Below are 25,936 nucleotides of genomic sequence, written 5' to 3' on the forward strand. Positions count from 1 at the left end.
TTCCAGTTTTTTTTTTTTTTTTGCTTTTTGAAAAATTTATTTTATTTGTTATTTTTTAAAATAAATTTATTTTTTATTGGTGTTCAATTTGCCAACATAAGGAATACCACCCAGTGCTCATCCCATCAAGTGCCCCCCTCAGTGCCCGTCACCCAGTCACCTCCCCACCCCCTGCCCACCTCCATTTCTACCATCCCTAGTTCATTTCCCAGAGGTAGGAGTCTCTCATGTTCTGTCTCCCTTTCTGATATTTCCCACTCATTTTTTCTCCTTTCCCCTTTATTCCTTTTCACTATTATTTATATTCCCAATATGAATGAGAACATATAATGTTTGTCCTTATCCAATTGACTTATTTCACTCAGCATAATACCCTCCAGTTCCATCCACGTCGAAGCAAATGGTGGGTATTTGTCGTTTCTAATGGCTGAGTAATATTCCATTGTATACATAGACCACATCTTCTTTATCCATTCATCTTTCGATGGACACCGAGGCTCCTTCCACAGTTTGGCTATTGTGGACATTGCTGCTATAAACATGGGGGTGCAGGTGTCCCGGCGTTTCACTGCATCTGTATCTTTGGGGTAAACCCCCAGCAGTGCAATTGCTGGGTCATATTTTCCTAGTTTCTTGAGATTGATGTTTATTTAGCTCATTGCTTTTCAATTTAATTCCTTTCTAATATAATAAAGACTATAAGTGTCCCTTTAAATACTGAACATTTTTGATGTATATTTGTTATGTTTTCAATATCACACAGTTAAAGATAATTTCTCGTTTCCTTTATCATTTATTTTTGGAGTCATAGGTTATTTTGAAGCATATTTCTTAACTTTAAATAGATGGTAAATTTTCACATAGGGCTTGTTATTAATTTTCATCTTAATTTCATTTTGGTTAGAGAACAGTCTATATGACTTCAGTCTTTTGGAATATGGACTTGCCTTAGGGTTAGATATATGACCCTTCTTTTGTTGGTAAATATTTTGTATATGCTATGTGATTTGTTGATTAGACCCACACATACACACAGCACCACCACTTTTAGTGGATTACATTGATGCAGTGAATTTCATTGATAGGCTTTGCTATGAAGAACTTGCAAATCTTGTGTCATCCCCCTCTGGCTTTCCTTCCTTATCAGTGCTGTATGGTGGCCTGACCCCATAATCTACATCAGGATCCCTACTATATTGTTCTAATTTTCCACGAATTTATATGCTACCAGAGGTGGGGACGGGGGCTGGGGGGAGGGTGTGTGGAATTACTTCTTATAAGACACCAGTCATCTAGACATCAATCATCAGGCATGGCTTCATTTTAACTTGATTACATCTGCAAAGACCCTACCTCTAACTAAGGTACTTTGAGTTAGGACTTTAACATACCTTTTTTTGGGGGGGTGGGGTGGGGACATAATTCAATCTACACCAGGGAAGTGACATTCTGTGTTCACACAGGGGAGTCCAAACAGAGGGCAAAATTTTCTTCAAAATGCAGAGCAAGCAGTTAACTGCCCTCATAGCCTCCTACATAGCCCTGTGATTTAAGGTCCACCCTCAGACTCATCCTGGACTAACAACAAATTAGTTTTGTTTAACCTTTACTTCTATCTCCCCTCTCCATAAAGGGGCAATCAGTGGCTATTTAACTCCCTCCAGATTGTCTTTCATTTTCCACACTATTCTCTTTTGTTCTCTCTTCAGCATCTTTGTTAATTTGGCTTTTCACATAATGCACCCGAAGGCTATCAATAAAGCAGTTTATTAAAATCATTACTGAAACCCTAACGTTTTCCTTTAAACTGTTCTGAGTGGGCGGTATAAGTTTTATGGTATTGAGAAGACATCTTTCTGTCTTCTCTTCCTGTCTTCCTTCACTTCCTCCCATTTCCTTGGTATCTGAAATTGATTTGAGGGGTAACAAATCTTACTTTGCAATCAGAGAAAAGGCAAATGCCCCTGGGAGGGATAGCACATTGAGTTTATTCACATGCATGTAAGTGATGGATACTGAGATCCTCTCCTAAGGATGCGGTTGATGGAATCAGAAGCAAATACCACCAGCCAGAACTCTAAAATGAGAGGAAAGATCATGGATAGAATAGAATTGTAATATGAAATATAAAATTTCCCTATTGAAGAATTTTCCCTGGGATGCCTGGGTGGCTCAGTGGTTGAGGATCTGCCTTTGGCTCAGGGCGTGATCCTGGGGTCCTGGGATTGAGTCCTACATCAGGCTCCCTGCAGGGAGCCTGCTTCTCCCTCTGTCTTTGTCTCTCTGTGTCTCTCATGAATAAATAAATAAAATTAAAAAAACCTTTTTTTCCCTGCCCATTATTACTCACTTAAAATTCTCCACATTGTAAAGGGAATTCAAATCGACTTCTAGAGATGCACACAATTTAGCAAGATCAACTAAAAATAAGTATGGAAAATGAGGCAAATGGAAAATGCCCCACGATGTCCAGGCTGTGCCCATGTGTGACGCACATGCTATCCCACCTGCTTCTATTCACTTGACACACATAGGTCCCAAACCTGGCCCAAGTGTTCTGATTGCCTCTGTGAGAAAGAAACATGGGCCCACTAATAAGATTTGCAATGACCTAGAATCTCAGAGGATGGGACTCAGGTATATTTAAAAATAGCTCTTCATGTTGTTCTAATGTGCGTTCCTCATTTAAACCCAGGTTCTTACAGGCTTAAATTTTTTCTTTCTTCAACCCTTCCTCATCAGTGTCTTGTCTGCCAGTCATTCCTACTTTGTTCGGATCATGATGTAAATTCCAGGTAAAGTACAACAAAAGGATTTTGAACAGGATAAAATGTTAATAGGAAATTGCTTTCTTTGAGAGCAATCAGGTGATTGAAGGAATATAAAGGGAAAAAACAAAGTTCAGTGAATCCAAGTTAGAATAATATTGTTTCCCTTACTTCTAAGAGTTAAATAATTTAAAATTTAATTGTTTAACATAATAGAGGGGCCCATGAGTTTTAATGGTTGAGTAATAAAATAATTCTTTACCATTATGAAGTTCTCAGCTCTTAAGGAAAAAGTGATTTGTTAATTACTTAGGACAAATCTCAGTGAAGTCATTCTGACTCACATGATTTAGGAATGCTAATTTGGTGACTCAAATTTCATAATTGCTTAATGAAAACTGATGTTTCCTTCCCTACACCATATGTATTTGCTGGTGCTCTCAAAATGTAGCATTTTTAAAATAAATTTATTTTTTATTGGTGTTCAATTTGCCAACATATAGAATAACACCCAGTGCTCATCTCGTCAAGTGCCCACCTCAGTGCCCATCACCCAGTCACCCCCACCCCCTGGCCCCCACCCCTAGTTCGTTTCCCAGAGTTAGGAGCCTCTCATGTTCTGTCTCCCTTTCTGATATAGAAAATGAGGTACCGTGTGTATATGCTTTCTCTCTGTGTGGGGTCTGTGCATGTGATTTCTGAGTGTGTCTGAATGTGAGGTATGCATTAATTTTCATGCGTTGATTCACATGAATAGGAATACATTTGAATTTATAGGAAATGCTTTTGGCTGCTGTCTCTGATGTTACTGTAACTGAAGTAGCTCAAAAGCACAAAAGGTCATGTCAGGCTTTATGTAAAATTTACTAGAGCTGTTTATAAAGGCACCTCGTGTAATATTGCTTTGTTCATGTACTTTACAGGAAATCCTGTCATCCTGTTACTTCCTTCCATATTTCAACCGTTTCTCATTATAAATAAAAGCATTTATTGCTTATGTCCCCTGAGCCACATGGGGTGTGTGTGTGTGTCATGGACTTCTGTTAAGTCTTACTTGCTGTTCAAAGTGATAGCTTCACTCCATCATGAGTATGAAGGTGTGTGCTAAATTTTACTTTTTTTTTTGTGCCGTGTCTAAAATGTAAAGCATCATCCAGAGACAGTCTCCCAAAGAAAAGATTTTATGCAGAGTCAATGTATCCAGTCACCCATTGTTAGTCTGACTTTTCCTTACTTACCAAATCTAATTCTATCCCTTGCGTAATAATGGCCACTTATACAGAAATTTTCTACATAGACCTTTAACCAAGGCCTCACTTAGGAAAATTTAAAAAGCCTCCTACTTGTCATCGGAGTTACCTTTACCCCCACTTCCTATTACCAACCTGTAGATGTGGTCATACTTTAGACTTGGCCATCTCATGGATCTGCCCCATGTGCAAGATCTGGAGCTCTTGCTCTTCTCTCTGGTCATCACTTCACTTATAATACCCAAGTGGTAGGAGGCAGGACTGGAAGACTGCTTTGGAGTCAAATAAACTCCGAAATCTGGAGACTTCAATGCAACAAAAGTCTATTTCTCACTTTCTCTATTTCTCATCAGTCCTACTCTGATGCCACACAGCTCTCTTCCAAGCAGTGAGTCAGACATATATATTCTATGCAAATGAATGGTTTGAATTCATTCCACATCCACATCCACTCTTCCACAGACAATTCTGCATTTTACAATTGGAGAAGGGGCAATAGGAGAGGAAGAGGAAAATGCAAGTCAAGAGTTCTTGAGTAATTATTTGAAACCACAGCTGGCAGTCTTTTAAGAGGTTGGGAACGGTTAGCTCCAGAGAAGTTCTATTCCTTGAAGAGTTTTAAAAAAGATTTTATTTATTTATTCATGACAGACAGAGAGAGAGAGAGAGAGAGAGGCAGAGAGAGAAGCAGGCTCCCTGTAGGGACTTGATCCTAGGACCCCGGGATCATGACCTGAGCTGCAGGCAGAGGCTCAACCACTGAGCCACCCAGGTGTCCCTCCTTGAAGCTTTTTTTTTTTTTTTTTTTAATTTTTATTTATCTATGATAGTCACAGAGAGATAGAGAGAGAGGCAGAGACACAGGCAGAGGGAGAAGCAGGCTCCACGCACCGGGAGCCCGACGTGGGATTCGATCCCGGGTCTCCAGGACCGCGCCCCGGGCCAAAGGCAGGCGCCAAACCGCTGCGCCACCCAGGGATCCCCCTCCTTGAAGCTTCTAAAAAATAAACAAAGAGGGGCACCTGGGTGGCTCAGTCAGTTAAGGCTCTGACTCTTGATTTCCTTTCAGGTCATGATCTCAAGGTCGTGGGATTGAGCCCTGAGCTGGACTCTGTGCTGGGTGTGGAGCCTGCTGGGAAATTCTCTCCCTCTGCCTCTGCCCTTACCTCCCTCACTCTCCTTCTCCAAAACAAACATATCAGAGGAATAAGCTTATACTTACTTTATTTATCTTAGGTTTAGAGCTGTGTTAATGATGGTCAATTAAACACGAATTGGAACATGGATTGCATCTTGCTGGATAATAAACTAAATAGTAATGAAGAATGTTAAGGTTCCTAAGCACTTTCAAACTTCAGTTCCCATCCTCGCAATCCTGTGAAGAGTAGCAGTCATTTTTTCATCTCTGTTTTACAGATAAGGAAACTGAGGCTCTGAAACTTAAGTGAGTTATATAAAGTTTTCTTTCTTTCTTTCTTTCTTTCTTTCTTTCTTTCTTTCTTTCTTTCTTTCTTTCTTCTTTCTTTCTTTCTTTCTTTCTTTCTTTCTTTCTTTTCTTTCTTTCTTTCTTCCTTTCTTTTCTTTCTATTTCAGATTTTTATTTATTTACTTGAGAGAGAGAGTGAGTGAGAGAGAGACCACAAATTGGGAGTGGGCAGAAGCAGACTCCCTGTGGAGCAGGGAGCTGGATGCAGGGCTCAATCCCAGGACCCTGAAATGATGACCTGAGCCAAGGGAGATGCTTAACCAACTGAGCCATTCAGGCACCCCAAAGTTAACAGTTTCTAAGTGGAAGCATTGGGATTAGAGTTTACTCCTTTAGCTTCTACAACTGGATCTCTTTTCCTACATTTATTTCACTACATGGATTCATTGCTGGAGTAGAGATAGAATGTGGGAAATGGTGCATATTTTTATTTTTTTATCATACACAGACAATCAGAGGAATGGCAAGGATAATACCCTTTAAACAAACAAACAAACAAACAAACAAACAAACAAACAAACAGAATTAGGCATGGGATAGAGGGGGGAGATAGTTCATCTGTCTTTGTCATTCATGTTTAGGTATGTGCACTCTTCAAACCCTCGGTGTCCCCAAATACTTGCAAAATTCTGTCATTTCTCTTGCATCTCTTCAATCTAAGAGAGAATTGTGGTGGATTTTTTGCATGTAATATTGATTCTTCCTACTTGTGAACATGGTCCGCCTTTCTGTCTTCAGTCTTTCTTTTTAATTTATTGTAGTGTTTTAAGATTTCTTCATATAGAATTTCTTGCACATATCACTACTTCCTAAGTATTTTATTGTTTATCTTAATGGAATCATTTATTCTATTACTACTTCTAAAGGATGGTTTGTAAAGACTATTGATTTCTGTATATATATTTTTATCTAGTCAACCTAATGCCTTCTCTTATTTTAAATAGCTTTATAGTTGACTCACACAGGTTTTATGGGTCAAAAATCACATAATCTTCAAATAATGATAATCCTTTTAAGGTTTTATTATGTTTTCCTCTTGTCTAATTGGACTGTTTAGCACCTCCAGTACTGTGTTAAATAATTATTGTGATAAAGGACACCCTTGTTCTTTTCCTGTTTTTAATGGAAGTGTTTTTAGTGTTTTTCTATTAAGGTAAATTTTGGCTTTGGGGTTCAGCTACAAAAGTATAATGCTAGGGAAGCATCCATATAGTCACATGTATTTCCTACTTTATTATAGTTATGTGTTTTGATCAGATGGCATATGTCAGTGCAAGAGCTCATTAGATTACTTTGACCAGAAATTTGGACATGGTCTATGTAATGGAGTATAGATTTTTAAAATCGAGAGCTGTTCTAATATGGTAGCTAGTAACTATGTGAGGTTATTGAATATTTAATGTGGCTGGTCTGAATTGAGATGTGCTATAAGTATAAAACATATATTGGATTCTAAAGACTCAGTGTGAAAAAAATAAGGTAAAAGATCTTATAAAAAAGATCTTGATAATTTTTATATTGGTTGTATGTTGAGGTACTAATGCATTGGAAATCTGTATTAAATAAATAATTAAAACCCATTCTACCTTTTCCTTTTTACTTATTCAAACATGGCTACTAGAAAATTTGAAATTACATGCAGGGTTTCATTTGTGGTTTGCATTATATTTCACATATATTTGCTGTATTATATATATTTGCTAGTGCTTGTCTAGGGTGTCTACCAACTATTTTCTATACATTCAGGAAGAAAAGGCTATTACAAGCAGAACTTTTTTGTCTGTTGGTCTTGGAAAGGTCCTCTTATCATTGCCTCTGTAACACTGTGGTTATACCATAGTGTGTAATGAGGTACCTTTAGATACTACTCTCTTGGGGCTTAGCAAAACCTGCCTTTCCTCTTGGTGTGTAGTCCTCTGGGAAGAGGTTAGGCTTATTTGCAAAAAGAGTTCAGACACTCCCCACCCACCCAATCTCCTCCCTAAAATTAAAAAAAAAACATTTAAAAAAGATTTTATTTATTTATTCATGACACACACACACACACACACACACACACACACACAGACATAGGCAGAGGGAGAAGCAGGCTCCATGCAGGGAGCCTGACGTGGGACTCGATCCCAGGTCTCCAGGATCAGGCCCTGGGCTAAAGGCAGCGCTAAACCGCTGAGCCACCCAGGCTACCCTTAAAATTTAAAATCAAGACACTGTGGATGAACCAGTGTAGGTTCAAGGTAGGGCAAGAAGGTGACTGAAATAAAATTATTTCCAGGAGAGAAAGCTGGTGTTTAGCACAGAGAATGGATAGTGCTAAGTCCTCCAGGTTCACCTCTTATGGTACAATGATTCTGTTTTGGGATGTAATGTCTGGGTGTGGGAATTATTGTTACAAATAAAATGAGGTGCTGGCACTCAGTGACTGGTGCAACTCAGTTTGTGTAGGTGCCTGCACCAGCGCAAGTTTTTGGGAGCAGTGGGTAAGTTCAAGAAGCCTGAGACATACTCTTCATGTCCCCCTCAGTCCCCAGTCGGCTGTATTTGTATTAAAGTAGGTCAGACCTGATACATACTTAGTGTAGTTAAGATAATGAAAAAGAAGTGTCATTACCTTCCTAAAAGCAGGAGAAAAATAGCAAAAAAAAAAAAAAATTGCCAAAAATTGCCATTTTAAGAAAAGGTGGTTTTCTAATCCTTTTCCACAGGATTGTTATAGCAACACCAGTAGCTGTGTCTTGCATGTGGTTGTCAGGGAGGGGAGCTGGAGGAGTAATATATCTACTCCCTAAAGCAGCAGCAGTTTTGATCCTAGATAAAGCTAAAAAGGAGGCAAAAAGATGGTTTGTTTTGTTCTAAGGCTCTCCTTCCCTTCTGAGTCCAGGACATGTTTCCCTTCTAGCCCACCTTGCCTTCTTGTTCTCTTTTCCCTAGAAAATTTGTTCATTCATTTATTCATTCATCCATCAGACTTCTATAGAGCACCTTCTGTGCCAGGCATCAGGAATACAAAAATGAGTAAGAAATAGTTCTTGCTGTCTAGGATGGTCTAGCGAAGTGAGAAGATTATGAGAATAAGGGGGAAAAAATCACAAGGGAGAAATCTTATTGCATCCTTGAGTGGTTATAGCAACAATATTCTGGATAAGAGCAGAAGGTGGTAACTAATTTCCCTAGAGTGGCATTCAATTGATCATAAGAATTTAGGATTTTGCTCAACTCTATAGTATTTATACCACGAGATTTTGAAAAGAAAGTAAGGAAATAACATGTACTGAGTTCCTATTATTTCACTGCTTTCACATACATTATCCCCATTTAAAAAATGTGGAATTAGGAGTTCACAAAACAAGTGACTTGCTGAGGGTCCATCGGAGGCACAAGGGCTGAGATGTGAACTCAGATCTGCCTGACATACAAGTCCAAGCTCCTTCTACTTTCCCACACTGTCTTCACAGGAAAAATTCTCTAATTACAGAACCTCAGATTCTGTAAGAAGTGAGGGGCCTATATTTTTGGATAGGGAACTCTCTGACATCCATTTTGCATCTAAGCAGGTCAATGAATGTAAGGCTGGCCTTGTGTAGTTGACAGCTGGACTACATAGATGGCCTTCTCTGCTAGGAAAGCAAACCAGAGAATCAGGAGAGTGGACAGATTCAGGGGGTCTGGCTTTGTCAGACTTTGTCATTCCACGGAGGCTGCAAAGAGCAAGTTACAACCAATGCCTTTCATTAGGGTTCTCTGCCCATTTCCCACACCACTCTTTTCAGATCCCACACTTACCAGAGGTCTTCCAAAAGCTCTTTCAGGCAGTTGTATCAATTTTGTACCTCCTTCTGTGCCTGACACAACTGCATTTGTATAACAGGTCTACAACAGGTTAAAAAGCAGCTTTGTCTTGACAAAGCAAATCATTTGATGGGACACCTGGGTGGCTCAGCAGTTGAGCATCTACCTTCGGCTCAGGACGTGATCCCCGAGTCCAGGGACCCGACCGCATTGGGATTCCTGCATGGAGCCTGCTTCTCCCTCTGCCTGTGTCTCTGCCTCTCTCTCTATATATAAATAAAATCTTTAAAACAAAACAAAACAAAAACGCAAATCATTTGAGTATCAAAATTCAAAACTTCTTCAAAAAATCTTTTGGTAAACTCTGTACAGAGTAATCTTCCAGAATGTTGCTTGACTGTACTAAACGGTTGAAAACTGGTATTTCATGGCTAAGACAGGTTTTCTGACGAACCCCACCCTGATTGCACTCTTGACTCCGACAGGAAGGGCTGTTGTGATCACAGAGAAACACATGACTCACGGGAAAGTCGGCCTTGATCCCTCCTCTGCCTCCGCGTGTTTTGAGATGCTTGAACATTTAGGGGAGTTTCCAGTCTTGTTTTGATTCCCCTTCCGCGAATCCCCCTCCTATGCAGGCTCTCCTCCCTGAAAATGTCACGTTTTCCACGTAGTTAAAAACAAAACCAAAAAAAAAAAAAAAAACCAAAAACCAAAACAAAACAAAAAAAAAACAACAACTCGACAAGACAACCCATCATCACAAAACCAGAAACTCTTCAGGAGTCCGCAGTGAACTTCTGTGTGTATGTGTTCAATTCAGATTTTACTCTTTAAAGTGAGACCACGTTGAATATTCTTAGCCCATCCATGCCTTCCAACTTGAGTTAACTGCAGCCTGCAGGCCCCCTGCGTGGCCTTGTCTCCTGGGCCCACGCGTCCCCAGGGCTCAAGCGCAGGGCACGAGGGTGCAACAGCGCCAACGAGTCACGTGCAAGGCTGTTTGTCTTCCAGCGCACGCAGGCCTGCACCGCTGGCCTCAACTTCTCAGCCGCAGCTTCATTCCGGAGCCCCGGAGCCCACAGGTCACGGTCCGAGGGCTTCTCCCCGTTCTGGGGCCCAGCACGTCCTCCCAAGTCAGCCTCTGCGCGCCCCTGAGGGTGACCCCGCTGCCGGAAGGCTGCAGCCCCGCGCAGGGGCAGTGGTGGCTCGGGGGGCCGGGCTCCCGCCGTTGCACACGCAGCACTCGCGGTGCTCGGTGCACCCAGAGGTCGGCGGAGCCCGGCCGCGCGCTGCGGCGCTTGCGCATCAGGTCCCACCTGCGCAGCGGCTTCCCGCACCTGCGCAGCGGCTTCCCGCACCCGCAGCCTGACCCTGCGCGCGACGGCTTCTCCGGGTTCGACTCCGACCGACTCCTCGGTCTTAGGAGTTGGCCGCGGCGTCCAGGAGCCCGGCAGCGCCTTGTCCTCGTCCTTGCTTGCGGGGCCTGCGGTGGTCCTGCTGGGGCATCCTCTGGGCCATTCCCTGAAGCGGCCGGGGGCGGGGGGGGAGGGCGGGGGGTGCAGAAGGCGTCGTGGGCGCCGGCCCGGGATGACTGCCTCCTCCTCCGGGAAGCCGGCACCTTCACCGCGCTGTGGCTGCTGCAGCTGTTCCTGCTGCTCAGGCCCGGGCACCCGCCTGCCCGCCGTCCTCCTTCTATGCGGGGCCGTCTCCTCCCGGCACGAAGCGTATCAGGATGGCCTCATGCTCCTCCAGGCCTCCAGGTAGTGTGTGCAGACCGCGGGGCCGCGCAGCGCTGCAGTCGGAGGTGCGGGCAGTGGGCGTCCATGAGGCCATCCCCCCCCCCCCCCCCGCCCCCGGGCCTGTAGCCTGAGGCCCTGCTGTAGCTCCCGGCAGGTGTAGACGCCCCGCCCTGCGGTGCTTGCTCTAGTGTGTCACCGCGCAAACAAGCCCTCGTGTCCTGGTGGCTTCTTCAGCTCTGCTCCGACGCACATGCCCCCCTGCCCCCCTGTAGCACGTTCCCTTCGTTGCCTTCGACAGGGTTGAAGCTCAAGGCTACCAACATAAATTTCAAAAGTTATCTTGGGTAGGCAGACGTCAAACCTATATTTTCCAGCCGTTGTAGAAAACAAACAAACTTTTTTTTTCCCCTTTGTTGAGAGTTATTGGGGTTATTCTGCTCATTTTCACTGGTAATTGCTGCAGAATTTTAATCTCAGCCCTGCTTCATGGACAGGGTCTGTAGTCTTCAGTTTATGAGCTGTGAAGGCAGTGGTTTGCAGAATGTGATTAAAGTCTGCTTTTCCTGGGGTGCCTGGGTGGCTCAGTGGTTGAGTGTCTGCTTTCCGCCCCGGGCCTGATCCCCAGGTCCTGGGTTCGAGTCTTGCATCAGGCTCCTGGTAGGGGGCCTGTTTCTCCCTCTGCCTCTGTCTCTGTCTCTTTTTGTGTATCTCTCATGAATAAATAAAGAAAACCTTAAAAAAAAGGTTTGCTTTTCCCAAAATAGCATTCTCCCTTTTTATCTGCTCAAAAACCTGTACTATAGAATTTCTTTTCTGTTTACTGATGTAGGTGGGGACAGAAAGCCACCATGGTGGGCAATATAGGCCCTTAATTTGTGCCCACACACAGTTGACTGGCAAGTTGGTTAATACAGAAAGCCATATCCTAAGGTGTAAAGATAATGGACAATAGTAGGAGAAACAACAAATTTCAGGTGACCACAGGCACTTGAAATTGAATTAGGAAAAGGAAGGCACCCAGAGGAAGAGGGAAGTGTTTAGGGTTGAGCAGAAGAGGCTTACAGCTTGGCTTTGGCTTGGCTTTTTCTATTTTGTGACATAAACTTGAGTCTCTGGTTCTGTAAATGGAGATGAGAAAAATTAGAAAGGGGAAATAAAAACTAGAAACTGTAGAGCAGTATCAAAAGTAATTTATCTATGAGATACTTGTGCGGCTTAGTGGTTGTGTGCCTGCTGTGGCTTGGGGCATGATCCCCCGGGTCCTGGGATGGAGTTCCACATCTGGCTTCTCACAGGGAACCTGCTTCTCCCTCTGCCTATGTCTCTGTTTCTCTCTCTGTCTCTCATGAATAAATAAATAAAATCTAACAAATGTTATCTAAAAATGTTATGAGAAGGCAGTAAATCAATGTTGATTTGTAAATATCCATAAACAGATTATCCTCCCAATAATGGAACTCCGATGTTGAATCGTTTTTAGATGTCATGTCTCTTTAGAACTGACAAGCCTCAGAGAGGCAAGGCCACTACTATTCTCAATTTGCAGGGGAGGAAACAGATGCTGACACAGGTTAACTACTTGCCCAGTCATATGACTGGTTGGTGACAGAGGTTTGACTTGAATACAGAGGTTTTAAGTTCAGTTCTGATGCAGTGAACCATTTGCCTCCTATGCCTGAAAGAGGCTTTTGGGAATAGCTCAGAGTAGATATTTTGTGTTCTACTGGGGTGAAAATATCATAGTCACTTGGGAGGGAAATAAGACAGTATGAGAACATATTTGGACACTACTGCCTTATGAAATATAGATGGGGTCTGGGGGGGAGGGATTGATTATACCAGATTAATTCTCCTTTGACTTAAAGTGAAATTAAGGAAAAATTGGAAGAATAACTGGTTCTGCCAGTCTTACCAGCTATCAACTTAGAAGGTGAGGTCTCAAGATGGAAAATTCTAAGTCAAGGTGGAAGAGAACAATTTTCTGCTTTTTGCCCTCTGAGTGGACCAACATGGCACCTAATAGCAAAGACTCTGAAATTTCAAAGGCTGAAATTCCTTCTACTTATTCTTGTAGAACCAATTTGTCTCATTGGGGGAATTTATTAATAGAGAGCTTCCTGTAGTTTTCATTTTTAAGGCTGGATTTCTTGTGATATACAAAAACTTATTAGCCAAAACTTTGAGTTATGACTTGTGGGGTTTTGAGTGGAATTTCAATTATTCCTCAGAATGTCATTTGGAGCAGACCAGATCATGCTCTGGTAACAACCAACCCCTAAATCTCAGTGTCTTAAAACAACAAAGATGTATTTCTTAGTCATGCTTTGGGACCTAACAAGTTGGCAGAGGGGCTTTACTCATAATGATCAATCAGATATTCAGGCTGACTGGGAACCTGGTCACCAGGCTAGAGAAGAAAAGGGAGAACCCTGGAAGATCTTACACTAACAATCAGGTGTTCCAGAAAAGAAGTGACATTGCTCAAAATCCACTGGTTGGATTAGTCATATGGCTCCACCCTTACTAGGATGTATAGTCCTACCTTGAGAAAGCAGAGAACTGGAAGCATTTTGTGAATTGCACTAGTGCCTATCAAAATTCATGTATAAATAGCTGAGACTCTGGTAAATAAAATCCTGTAAATCAAATCCTTTTTCCTAGCAGTGTTGATGAATACAATTATTTAAAGAATGAAGTATTCCAAAGTGTCTATTCATAGTAATTGGTACTAAATGAGAAGTATGGTTCAAGGTTGAGCGAAAAACAATTATAGTCATTATTATATTGGTCATGAATATAAGAGTAAGGAAGCTCTTCTTTTTGACTGGGAAGTATAGTAGAAAATCAAGTATTTTTTGTTCATTTGTTTTGAGTGGAAGATGCAGTATATAAGAAAAATTCTCGAATACTGATAGCGATCAGATTTTATTTCCTATAGCAATTCCAATTTTTTGTATAATAACAGACTCTAAACTTCTTTGATTTCTTCTACTGGTAAAAGATATAGTGTATTTGCTTTCATCCCCACTTATATATATATTTATTTGATTATCAATTATTATCATAATTTATTGCATATACTAGCAAACTTTTACAAAAATAGACATTAAAACTAGAAATAAGCAATCTCTATTTTCTTCCCACTCCACAGAGAACTGTCTTATTTGTCCCCTTTGAAGACAAATGTTCTTGAGCACTGGTTGAACTAGATTTTCAGGCCAGGTCAAGGCCCAGTTCTTGGTAAGTAGCAATATCTGCCAAGCAAAGAGAGAAAAGGATGTCATATGTTCCAGATGGTTGAAGTCTCAGACTGAAGTTGGCAAGGGTTGGATCCATTTTCACTTCTTTTCTATTTGCTATAAGAGATCCTACCCGAAGTTTCCATTTTTAGATCATGGGAAGTTACACCCCTGACACGTCTTCCAATAATTCTTTCAAATGAGTCCTTCCTAAGCTGAACTAAGTGGATAATTGAGCAGAGGAAATGATGATGCATATGAAAATTCACAACTGCATGCAATTAGGCAATGGTTAGCAAGCTGGGTCCAGAAACTATAGATAGCATCTCAGGAAAATTTCATATGGTGTATTTTTTTAATATGAAAGATGTCTGAACTTTCTTGTAGCATATGAACTTTGACTCTCCTACAAGATTAAAAAAACTAATTATAAATTTAATGTTCAAAAAATTGAAGGATGGGAATGACTAGTTTTAGAAATACTCTGTGCTAGACATATTTTTAAAAATACCTTTTGATTTTTTTTAATAAAGATTTTATTTATTCATGAGAGATACACACAGAGAGGTAGAGACACAGGCAGAGAGAGAAAGAGGTTCCATGCAGGGAGCCCGATGTGGGAATTGATCCCAGGACCCAGGGATCACGCCATGAGCCAAAGGCAGACGGCTCAACTGCTGAGCTACCCAGGTGTCCTCAAAATACCTTCTTTTGAGTGAATGATAGGTGGTATCCTCCAGGAAAGGACTGGAGAACTTTCTCTGCTAGTGGTTGGAACTACCTACCTATGTTTTTTATTTATTTATTTATTTATTTTTTATTTTTTTTATTTTTTTATTTATGATAGTTACAGAGAGAGAATGATAGTTAGAGAGAGAGAGAGGCAGAGACACAGGCAGAGGGAGAAGCAGGCTCCATGCACCGGGAGCCCGACGTGGGATTCGATCCCGGGTCTCCAGGATCGCGCCCTGGGCCAAAGACAGGCGCCAAACCGCTGCGCCACCCAGGGATCCCCACCTACCTATGTTTTATCTGTGTTAGCACAGAGAATGATTTTAGAAGCATTGAGTTTTTAGGAAACTTGAGAGATTGAGGAAGAATACTTTATTGAACTCAAGTAGGAGTACCAGATATTCTGGTGCTTAGATGTTTATGCATTGTAATAGGCCAGGAGTTTCATTCAGAATACAAACTAAATATAACATTCTTCCCAAGAATCGGTATTATAATAGGAATGTCTGTTTATTTGTTTTGGACAGGGCATTTTAATATGCTGTACAAAATTTATTGACAGTTCTTTCAAACCTGGCAGTGGTCTGTAGGAGTATAATAATTATCAAGATCAGAAACTTCCAGGAAGTCATAAGAACACATTCTGTGTGGCTATGTATAGTTGTTTCAGAGTTTAAAGTAGTGGAAGAAAATAAAAAGGTGGTGACATTTCAAAGACATCTACTGGGCTGCAAACATTAATGTAGATTTTTGTATCTTGTATATAATATGTAATTATATCTATGAAATAAAATAAATTTCTCGTGTGTGTGTGTGTGTGTGTGTGTGTAACAGCCCAACCTATACAAAAAAAAGTCTATGGAGATATGATGTATAAACACAATTTGGTACTTATTCCATTGAACTTGAAGCTTCTAACAAGATTCTTTAACAAGCACTTTGGTAAGACTTAAACATTTTTTTTTCCTGAATCAGAAATGCTTTATTGGTGATTGACATTTCTTCTTTCCAACAGGTGGTGCTATCTTACTGCCACCTATTCCATGGCACACCCTCCAGATAAGTCCCTTTGTCCAGTTACCAGCTACTGGTTTAGGTACATCTGTCCCATGAATTAGTTGGGTATCATAGTATCTTAAAGTCTCCTGAAAACTCTCTAATAATGTGTTTAATTTCTCAGTAATTTTCTTTCATTGGCCTCTTTTTATTAAAAGCTAGACATATAATGGATGCATAACTTACTTTTGGCTTCCTAATATTCATTGTTTGACTTGGCCATCAACATATTGAAGGAAGATATTAATTAAAACAGCCAGATTGTGTTGACCTAAAAAATACCAAAAGGATTTTGAATAACTTTCTGGTGTCCATCTCTAAATAATTGAGAAGGAAAAGATAGCTTTATTGTGTGAAACCCTTTCAGAAGCAGAGGTCATCTGGTGACCTCTTTTAGCTATATGACCTCTTGACACCATGATTTATGAGTTGTCTTGGGTCTATTTAAGTTGTTGGATGTAACATATAAATACGTATCTAGCTAATACATCAGTCATTTGCATCCTCTGGGCCAATTTTCTGTTGAAAACTGCCACATTTAACGTAATGACTTGAAAATTAAATGTAAATATAATAATTGAAATATATCAAATACTTAGTAGAGTGTGGCTTTATAAAATGATTTTAATTTAATCTCTCATCTTATTAAAACTTTTTATTGTGAAAAATTTCAAACATACGTAAAAGTAGGAGAAATGGCATAATGAAATCCATTGTTCAGCTTCAATAATTATCAGCATATTGTTATACTTGTTTTATCTGTATATCCCCACCTGATCCCATGGTGTTTTTTTTTTTATTATACTTTTATTTAGGTATAGTACAATACATACATACAATAAAAATCACCCATTGTAAGTGAATGCACACTTCCATGGATTTGTAATTTAATGATTTTTAATTTATAGAGTTGTAGAACTATCACTATGATCTAGTTTTAGAATATTTCCCTCATTTCAGATTTCCCTGTGCCTGAATGCAGTCAGTTCTCCCTCATACTCTTGACCCCAGGTAACTGCTATTCTGCAAATCTATAGATTTCTACTTTTTGGATGTTTCATATAGATAGAATCATAATAATGTGCAATCTTTTGCATCTCACTTTCTTTACTTAGAGTGTTTTGATATAGTGTTCATCAGTGCAGTAGCATGTAGTAGTAGTTCATTTGTTTTTATTGCTGGATTGTATTTCATTGTATAGATATATTACAATTTTAATTACCATTCATCAGTTGATCAATATTAAGATTGCTTCTAGTTTTGGGCCATTATGTATAATGCTGTTATGAACATTCATGTAACAGTCTTTGTGTGAGCATGTGTTTTGACGTTTTCTGGGTAGGTACCTACTTGTGGAATTGCCGGGTTGTTTAATATTTATCTTTTAAGAAACTGCCAAGCTGTTTCCTAAATGGCTATACCATTTTATATTCCCACCAGCAATTTGAGGGCTCTTGATTCTCCACCTCCTCACCAACACTTGGGATTGTCTGTCTTTTTCATGATAGCCATTGTAATGAATGCATAGTGTTGTCCTTTTTTTTTTTTTTTAAGATTTTATTTATTTGAGAGAGAGAGAGCGCGGGTGCACACGCATAGATGTTCACACAAGTGGCAGTGGGGGAAGGCAGAAGGAGAGGGAGAGAGAGAGAATGAATCCTCAAACAGGCTTGATTCCAGAACCCTGAGATCATGACCTGAGTCAAAACCAGGAGTTGGTTATTTTACCAACTGAACCACCCAGGTGCCCCTCATTGGCCTTTCTAATTACCTTTTAAATCTGTTAAGTTGGGCAGCCTGGGTGGCTCAGTGGTTTAGCGCCGCCTTCAGCCCAGGGCCTGATCCTGGAGACCTGGGATCGAGTCCCACGTCGGGCTCCCTGCATGAAGCCTGCTTCTCCCTCTGCCTGTGTCTCTGCCTCTCTCTGTCTCTCATGAATAAGTAAATAAATTCTTTTAAAAAAATAAATCTGTTAATTTTATCGAATGAGATTAGTTCTTTCTCTGCCCCAAATGCCTTTTCCAGTTGCTCTTAGGTATTACAAAAGATCTTGATTTAGTCAAAATGTCCTAACTGATTTTTTTTTAAAATTTTTATTTATCCATGATAGTCACACACAGAGAGGAAAGAGAGGCAGAGACACAGGCAGAGGGAGAAGCAGGCTCCATGCACCGGGAACCCGACGTGGGATTCGATCCCGGGTCTCCAGGATCGCGCCCTGGGCCAAAGGCAGGCGCCAAACCGCTGCGCCACCCAGGGATCCCTGTCCTAGCTGATTTAAAGGTGAGGCACCTGCTTCCCATCCTCTGCTAGAGCCTAGAGTGTGTTGATGGTGGGGGGAAGCCAGTGGTTGGCTTTCCTCTTTTGCCTTCTTACTCTTTTAGCTTTTCCCCTTATTTTGCTGCCAAGGAACAAGGATAGGGGAGCAGAAAAGTCTTTTTTATTACTGTGGTGAGGTGGCTTAACAGTTTCTCAGCATGCAGGTATTTAAGGCTGACTTTTGACTTTTTGAGTGAGTGATACCTCTACCTCTCCTGCTCTCTCACATACAGTGAATAGATATTCAGTCTAGCTTGTTCCTTATGCCCTGAACATCTAGAATTTGAATGATAACTTCTACTTTTCTTTACTGAGGTCTTTTTGCCCCTATAGGTTGCTCTTCTGGTTAGGAACTAATATAACCTTTTCTTATGAGGCCGACATCTTAGGCAATGTTAGCTCATCTCTGCCCCCATAAATTTTGCAACTGCTTATAGCCTAACACTGCTATAACTCTTCTGGCTCATCTGTTGGTAGCTAGCCATCCCTTTTCTTTCACTTGAGATTTCTCAGCTTAGAACCAGAGAACAGACCATTCACTGTCACCTCAAACTGAGGGATGGATTCTGCTGGGCCCCTCTAAGTAGGCTTGAAGAGAAGATCAGGCATCTCCAGAGCCTCGATGTGGCAGAAGGGACACAGAACACTAATATTTAAAATCTTTCAGTCTGTTCTCTTCCTATACCTTTATGTCCTCAATGCGGTGAGTGGTTCAAGAGTTTTATGCCTGTTTATTTGTGAAATCCTTTGAAAATTTGCATCTTGTTTGAAACTCTGGGGGTATTGATTATATGTTAAGATAGTTCTGGGTAATATGTCCAGACCAGAGATAGGTCTCATGGTATATTTATGTATTCCCTTACTGAGAAAAAAAAATTTTTTTTTCAATCAACTTAAAGGCAAATTACTGAAGGCATAATGCTTATGTTTTGCAACTCTAGGAAAGTAGAAGAATAAAGCATCAGGGTTCCTGATGTCTAGTTCTATGTGATTTAGGTACTTTTCTTCTTACATTCTTTCATTCATTCTTTTTAATATTTTCTTTTTTAGATAATCTCTCTACCCAACATGGAATTTCAATTTATAACCCTGAGATCAAGAGTTGCATGCTGAACTGACTGAGCCAGTCAGGCACCCTGCTTTAGGTACATTTCTTTTTTTTTTTTTTTTTTTTTAATTTTTATTTATTTATGATAGTCAGAGAGAGAGAGAGAGAGAGAGGCAGAGACACAGGCAGGGGGAGAAGCAGGCTCCATGCACCGGGAGCCTGATGTGGGATTCAATCCCGGGTCTCCAGGATCGCGCCCTGGGCCAAAGGCAGGCGCCAAACCGCTGCGCCATCCAGGGATCCCCTAGGTACATTTCTTAATCTCTTAGGGTCTGTTTTATCCTTTGTAAAATTGAGGCAATGCTAACCATCATTGTGGACATTGTGAAGAATAAAAGAAGTGGTGTATGAAAACAAATCAGTTTAGTACCTGGCATATAGTGCATGCTTGTATATAACGAGATGACTGAGTTACAGAGCATTATTTGCATTTGTTTGCACAGTACCGTAGACTGGGTAGCCTAAACAACAGATATTTATTACTTTAAATTTCTAGAGATTAGAAGTCCAAGATCAAGGTGTCAGCAGGATTGATTTCTCGCTTTGGCTTATAGATATGGCTGTCTCCTTCCTATGTCTTCACATGATTTTCTCTCTGTGTATGCTTGTGTCCTAATCTTGTCCCATAAGTAATCCTATTGGATTAGGGACCACCCTAATGACCTCACTTTAACTTAATTACCTTTTTAAAGGCTCTATCTCCAAATATGGTCACATTCTGAGGTTGAGTTTAGGACTTCAGCATATGAATTTTGGAAGGACATAGTTCAGGTTCATTCATTCATTCATTCATAATTCATGATTATTTAGAAGGAGGAAACAAAGCCCTTGTTATTTATGGATGATGTGCTTATTTACATAGCTGATCAAAAGGCTCTGTGGTTAAACTATTGGAGTTAATAAATGAATTTGTTAAGTTGCTAGATAAAAGGCCAATATACAAAAATCATGTTTCTATGAAACAGTAGAAAGCAACTAGAAAATAAATATGAAAAATATGACTTACATTAGCATCAAAACCACCAAATGCCTGGTAACAAATAATAAGTGATGTTCAAGACCTTCTCCCCAAAAGAAAAAAAAAAGCTACAAAATATTATTTAGAAAGTTGAAAGAAATGAAAGAAGACCCAGCTATACCATGTAAATGGATTAGAGGACTAAATATTGTAGAAATATAAATTTTCTCAAAAAGATTCATAGAGCAAATAAAATCCCAATAAAAATTCAACTTGATTGAGTTTTGTGAACATTGAGTTGATCTTAAGACTTATATGAACATTTAAATGGTAAAAAATAGGCAGGAATAACAAATTTGGCAAACTTCTATTATCAAATATCATGACTATAGAGTTGGAATAATTAAGACAATATGGTATTTGTGCTGTATCAAGGGTCCCCAAGACCATCCTCAGGTTTGATGATTTAGAAGGCCTCCCAGGTATAGTCATATTCATGGACATGATTTATTACAGTGAAATGATACAAAGCAAAATCAGGGAAGGGAAAAGACATGTGACGTGAACTCTGGAGGAAACCAAGTGCAAACTTCCAATAGTCTCCCGATGGAAACACATTTAATTACCCTAGCAAGTTATGACAACACATGTGAAATGTCCATCAGAGAAGCTCATTAGAAACTCCATGCCCAGAGTTTTTATTGGGGGCTTGTCATGTGCACATATTCTGTCAAGTACACATGCAAGTTCCAAACTCTAAAAGGAAAACAAGTGTTCAGCATAATCTATGTTGCTTGTACAGTTTAGGCACAGTGAGACATTCCTATCAGTTCTGGGAATGGTAGGAACCCTCCATGGATCTAAGTTCTGCATTCTAGCCACAGGCTGCTCTTATGTGCAAGCCTATCAAAGGATAGCATTCTCAGGCCTGCTTTGCTAACTCTTTTCTAAACAGGTACAAAAATGGATGAATTGATCAATAGACTAGAAAACAAGTCCAGAAGTAGATCTACACATATTACAGTTATCTGATATATGATGAAGATGTCATTACAATATAGAAGAGGAAAAAAAGGCATTTTTAATAAATGATGCTGGATCACTTAGTTATCTAAGTGGAAAAAAGTAGATCTTGACACCTACTTTACATAATATCCAAATAATTCCAGATAGGTCAAAATAATAAAGCTTTTAGGAGATATCCTGGAGAATGTCTTCATGACCTTGTAAGCAAGATATTCTCAAAAGCTCACAAAAAGCACCAACGGTAAAGAAAAAAGACACATTGGACATGATTAAAATTGGGAGATTTGATTTTTCAAAAAATAGCACTGGAGTGCCTGGATGTCTCAGTCGGTTAAGCAGCTTCCTTCTGCTCAGGTCCTGACCCCAGAGTTCTGGGATGGAGCCCTTATCAGGCTCCCTGCTCAGCAGGAGTGAGCCTGGTTCTCCTTTTGCCCCTCCTCCTGCTCGTGTGCACTCACGCTCTCTCTTTGTCTCAAATAAATAAAATCTTAAAAAAAAAAAAAAGCACTGAGTAAAATAAGCCATGGAGTGGGACAATGCATGATAAATATTATCTTCAAAGGACTTGAATGCAGAGGATATAAGGAAATCCACCTCCAGCCCTGGAGACAATGTGATATTAAAAGTACCAGACAGGGGGATCCCTGGGTGGTTCAGTGGATTGGTGCCTGCCTTCGACCCTAGTGATCCTGGGGACCCAGGATCGAGTTCCGCGTTGGGCTTCCTGTGTGGAGTCTGCTTCTCCCTCTGCCTGTGTCTCTGCCTCTCTCTCTGTATCTCTCATGAATGAATAAATAAAATCTTTTTTTAAAAAAAATTACCAGACAGGTACTTCATGAAAAGGGATATCCCTATGACCAGTAAACATACGAAGAGGGGAAAGGGAGATATATGAGTTTCCTATTACTGCTGTAACAAGTTACCACAGGCTTAGTGACCTATGACTGACTCCTTGGAATATACTCAACAGAAATGTGTACCAGTACTCATCAAGAGACATATTATTAGAATTCACACAGTCACACTTTTTGTATTAGTTCCAAACTAGAAAGTATGCAAATTTCCAATAGCAGTAAAATGAATAAATAAATTGTGGCATATCATGCAGTGGAATACTGAACAGCAATAAGAATGAAGAAACCTCCACTATTACTATGTGTAACCACATGGATGAAACTCCCAAATGTAACCAGAGTAAAAGCATCCAAGCACACAAAAGTACATATGGTATAATTGTACTTACATAAAGCCCAGAGTTAGGCAAAATTAGTGCATGGTGTTAGGAATCAGAATAGTGATCTTTTTGGTGATGAGATCACAGAGGAGGGGGCAATGGGAAGTTTTATCAGTATTGGCAATGTTCAGTTTGGCTGGCTACACAGATGTATCTATTCTAAAATAATTCACTTACAATTTAGGCACTTTCCTACATGTATGCTAAATTTAGTAAGAAGCTAACTTACAAGGTAAGTAAATAAATGTGCATGAAGTCTTTTTGAGAAATCTTTGAAAAATTATTATCTTATAAACTTTTCCCCTTCCCACTCCACTTGAAATCTGTACTTCAAAACATTTGTTTCCTTTTTGGAATCCTCACACTCTCCAGTTGAAGGCTGGGTCCGATTTTAAGTTAGCAGAGTCTGGAAAGTTGAGAATATCCTTTCAGGAAATGGGTCCTTAATTGTGTGAATATGTTTCACAGGTTACAAAAACAGGCTTGGTGGGAATTTTAGTTTCAACATTTCATCCAGTGCCAACTACACTTGACATTGAAACTCCAGTGACTCATCATCTCAGGTTGTGACAGTGAGATTAAGGGGAGTTTGGAAGTTCAGGCACAAAAGAGATCAGTTACTAGTAAGCCAGTTTCTGTGTTTTGTCTTTTTAACAATGCACATTTTCTTAGTTTGAACCCTGTGTGTGACTGAATATACTCTGAGTATAAGATTTCATACTGTCCTTTAAAAGTTCCTTTTATCTCACTGAACTTATTTGTTTGTCTGTTTATTTATTTATAAACTTAATTTAAGAAATGCTGTAGTGAAAGATACAGAAGAAATGGAAGACCGAACTCCTTTCCTTTGGAATTATTGAATCTGGATTTATGGAACCCTTAAGGATCCAAGTATCAGTCAGCCAAGTATCCAGTGTGTTGGGGGAGACCATATTTCTGAATCCGCATGTTTTCATAAAAGAAGACCTCCACTCAATTTCCTTAGTGGAGTTCCTGTCCTTCTCTCATCTACCGCAGCTTGGTGATTTATCTGTTTGGTGAGATTAGTAGTACTGAGTCTGCAGTGGCTTGATTCCCTATCTTTCCTAGAGCAGTGAGTAGGCTTTTATCTGTTGTCCAGTGGAGTATTTCTTGAAAAGGATGCTGTCTCTGCAGTGAGTTGGGCTTTTGGATGCTGAACTCACGGTCATAGGTAATACAAGGTTGGTTGTACCTACAGATCTAAGCCACCTTCTTTAAAATACCTTTGTCAGTAATAAATCTTTTATTTTGATTTTTTTTTCTGTCTGTCTCTCCCTTTTAAAAAATATTTTTTATTTGAGAGAAAGAGTGAGAGAGAGCATGAGCATAGGGAAGGACAGAGGCAGAGGGAAAAGCAGACTCCCTGCTAAGCAGGGGGCCCGATTTGGGGCTTGATCTCAGGACCTGGAATCATGATCTGAGACGAAGGTAGATGTTCAACCTACTGAGCCACTTAGGTGCCCCTATGTTTTTCTTTCTTGATTGGGCTCATTCCACTTTGATTTGAGTTGGCCACATGTCTTAGTCTGTTTAGACTGCTGTAATAAATTACATAGATTGGTTGACTTACAAACAACAAAAATTTATTATAGTTCTGGAGGCTGGGAAATCCAAGGTCAAGTTTTGGGCAGATTCAATGTCTGGTAAGGACTGTCTTTCCATATGGAAGAAAGGGCAAGGTAACTTTTTGGGGTCTCTGTTATGGGGGCACTAATTTCAATCATGAAGGTTCTGCCCTTACGACCTAATTATCTCCCAAGGTCTCCATCTCCAAGTGCTGTTATGTTGGGCATTAGAAGTTAACACACAAATTTTGGAGGACACAAACACTCGATCTGTAGCACCATACAATGCCCAGGAGTATGCCCTTCTTCCCATAAGGTTCAGATAACATGGACATACTGTCTTGGACAGTTGAAAAGATTAAACTGTTAGAAAAGAAAGCTTTGGTAAGTTTTAAGGAGGGGAATAAAAAGGAAAGTAAGAAATATACAAAGAAAAATAAGAACAATAAGAGAATTAATTGCACATAAATGCTAAAATCAGGAGTTTGGTACCTCAAGTCCCTTTCCTTGAGATTGGCTCATTAGTACCTCTGCGCTTAATAGGTCAACAAGGAAAATGACATTCTTATTTTTCTGACCATATAGGTAAAACTAATGTAGAAAACTCTAGCAACAGAATAGGCCACACTTTTTTATTGTGACTTTTCCAGCTCTTGTCTGAATACTTAAGGTTTTATAAATGAAACAAATGCTGCTATAGATTAGCTTGCAAGAATGAACTTTAGACATATTTGACAATTCAAACTTTCAAAATAAGAATGTCAGTGACTCGCCAATACTAAAACCATTCTAGGAAGTTGTTTTGAATTCTGTATGTATATATACACTTTCTGACCTTTAGATATACCGAAAGAATTAAAATAAACACTAAGAAATAAAAAAGAAGAAGAATCACCTAAAATCTCTCCAGTAGGGTACTCACTGAATGTTTTAGGAACCATTCTTTAGAGAAGGGGTGTGAGGGAACCTTTTGGAGTCCTAGAACCACATATTTTTATGTGGTTGGTAGTCACATGGTTATATACAAAATAAAAATTCAAGCTGTACAAGATTTATGCATTGTACTGTATATATATTATATATCAGTTTAAAAATCTTCTAGATATTTCTCTCTCTACAATTTTACAGAAACAGAATTATTATCCATGCTGTGTTGATAGGATAGTCTTTCTTCCAGGGATCATATATTGTAAACTTTTTCCATAGCATTGTACTTACCTATATGTCTTTGTTTTAGGGAGTGTTGTGGCAAGATTTAGAATCTTATGAAAGCTGGCTTAGGGAAAATATGAGAAAGTTATAGGTATTCTCACAGCATCCCAGAACAATTATATTTCTTATTTTTTAACTTCTTCATTATCTTTAAGCCAGTCTTCTGAGCCTTCCCAATTTATCTTACTTTCTATAAATTTGGTGATCTTAGAATTTCATCAGTCTTAGAGAGTAGCTTCGTGGTTTCTATCAGTTTTCTCACTTAAAGGGCCATTTCATGAGGTCTGTGTCTTAGGATATAGATGATCCATGGAGTTTGCTGTGTGAGTATTCTGTACTACCCAACATAGCTATGCCTGCAAACCAGGAAAATAAGTACCAGAGAAAGTGATATACATGTTGTTAACAAATCAAAATATTGGTTTAACTAT

The sequence above is a fragment of the Vulpes vulpes genome, chromosome 1 (genome assembly GCF_048418805.1).
Source record: "Vulpes vulpes isolate BD-2025 chromosome 1, VulVul3, whole genome shotgun sequence".
NCBI lineage: Eukaryota > Metazoa > Chordata > Mammalia > Carnivora > Canidae > Vulpes > Vulpes vulpes.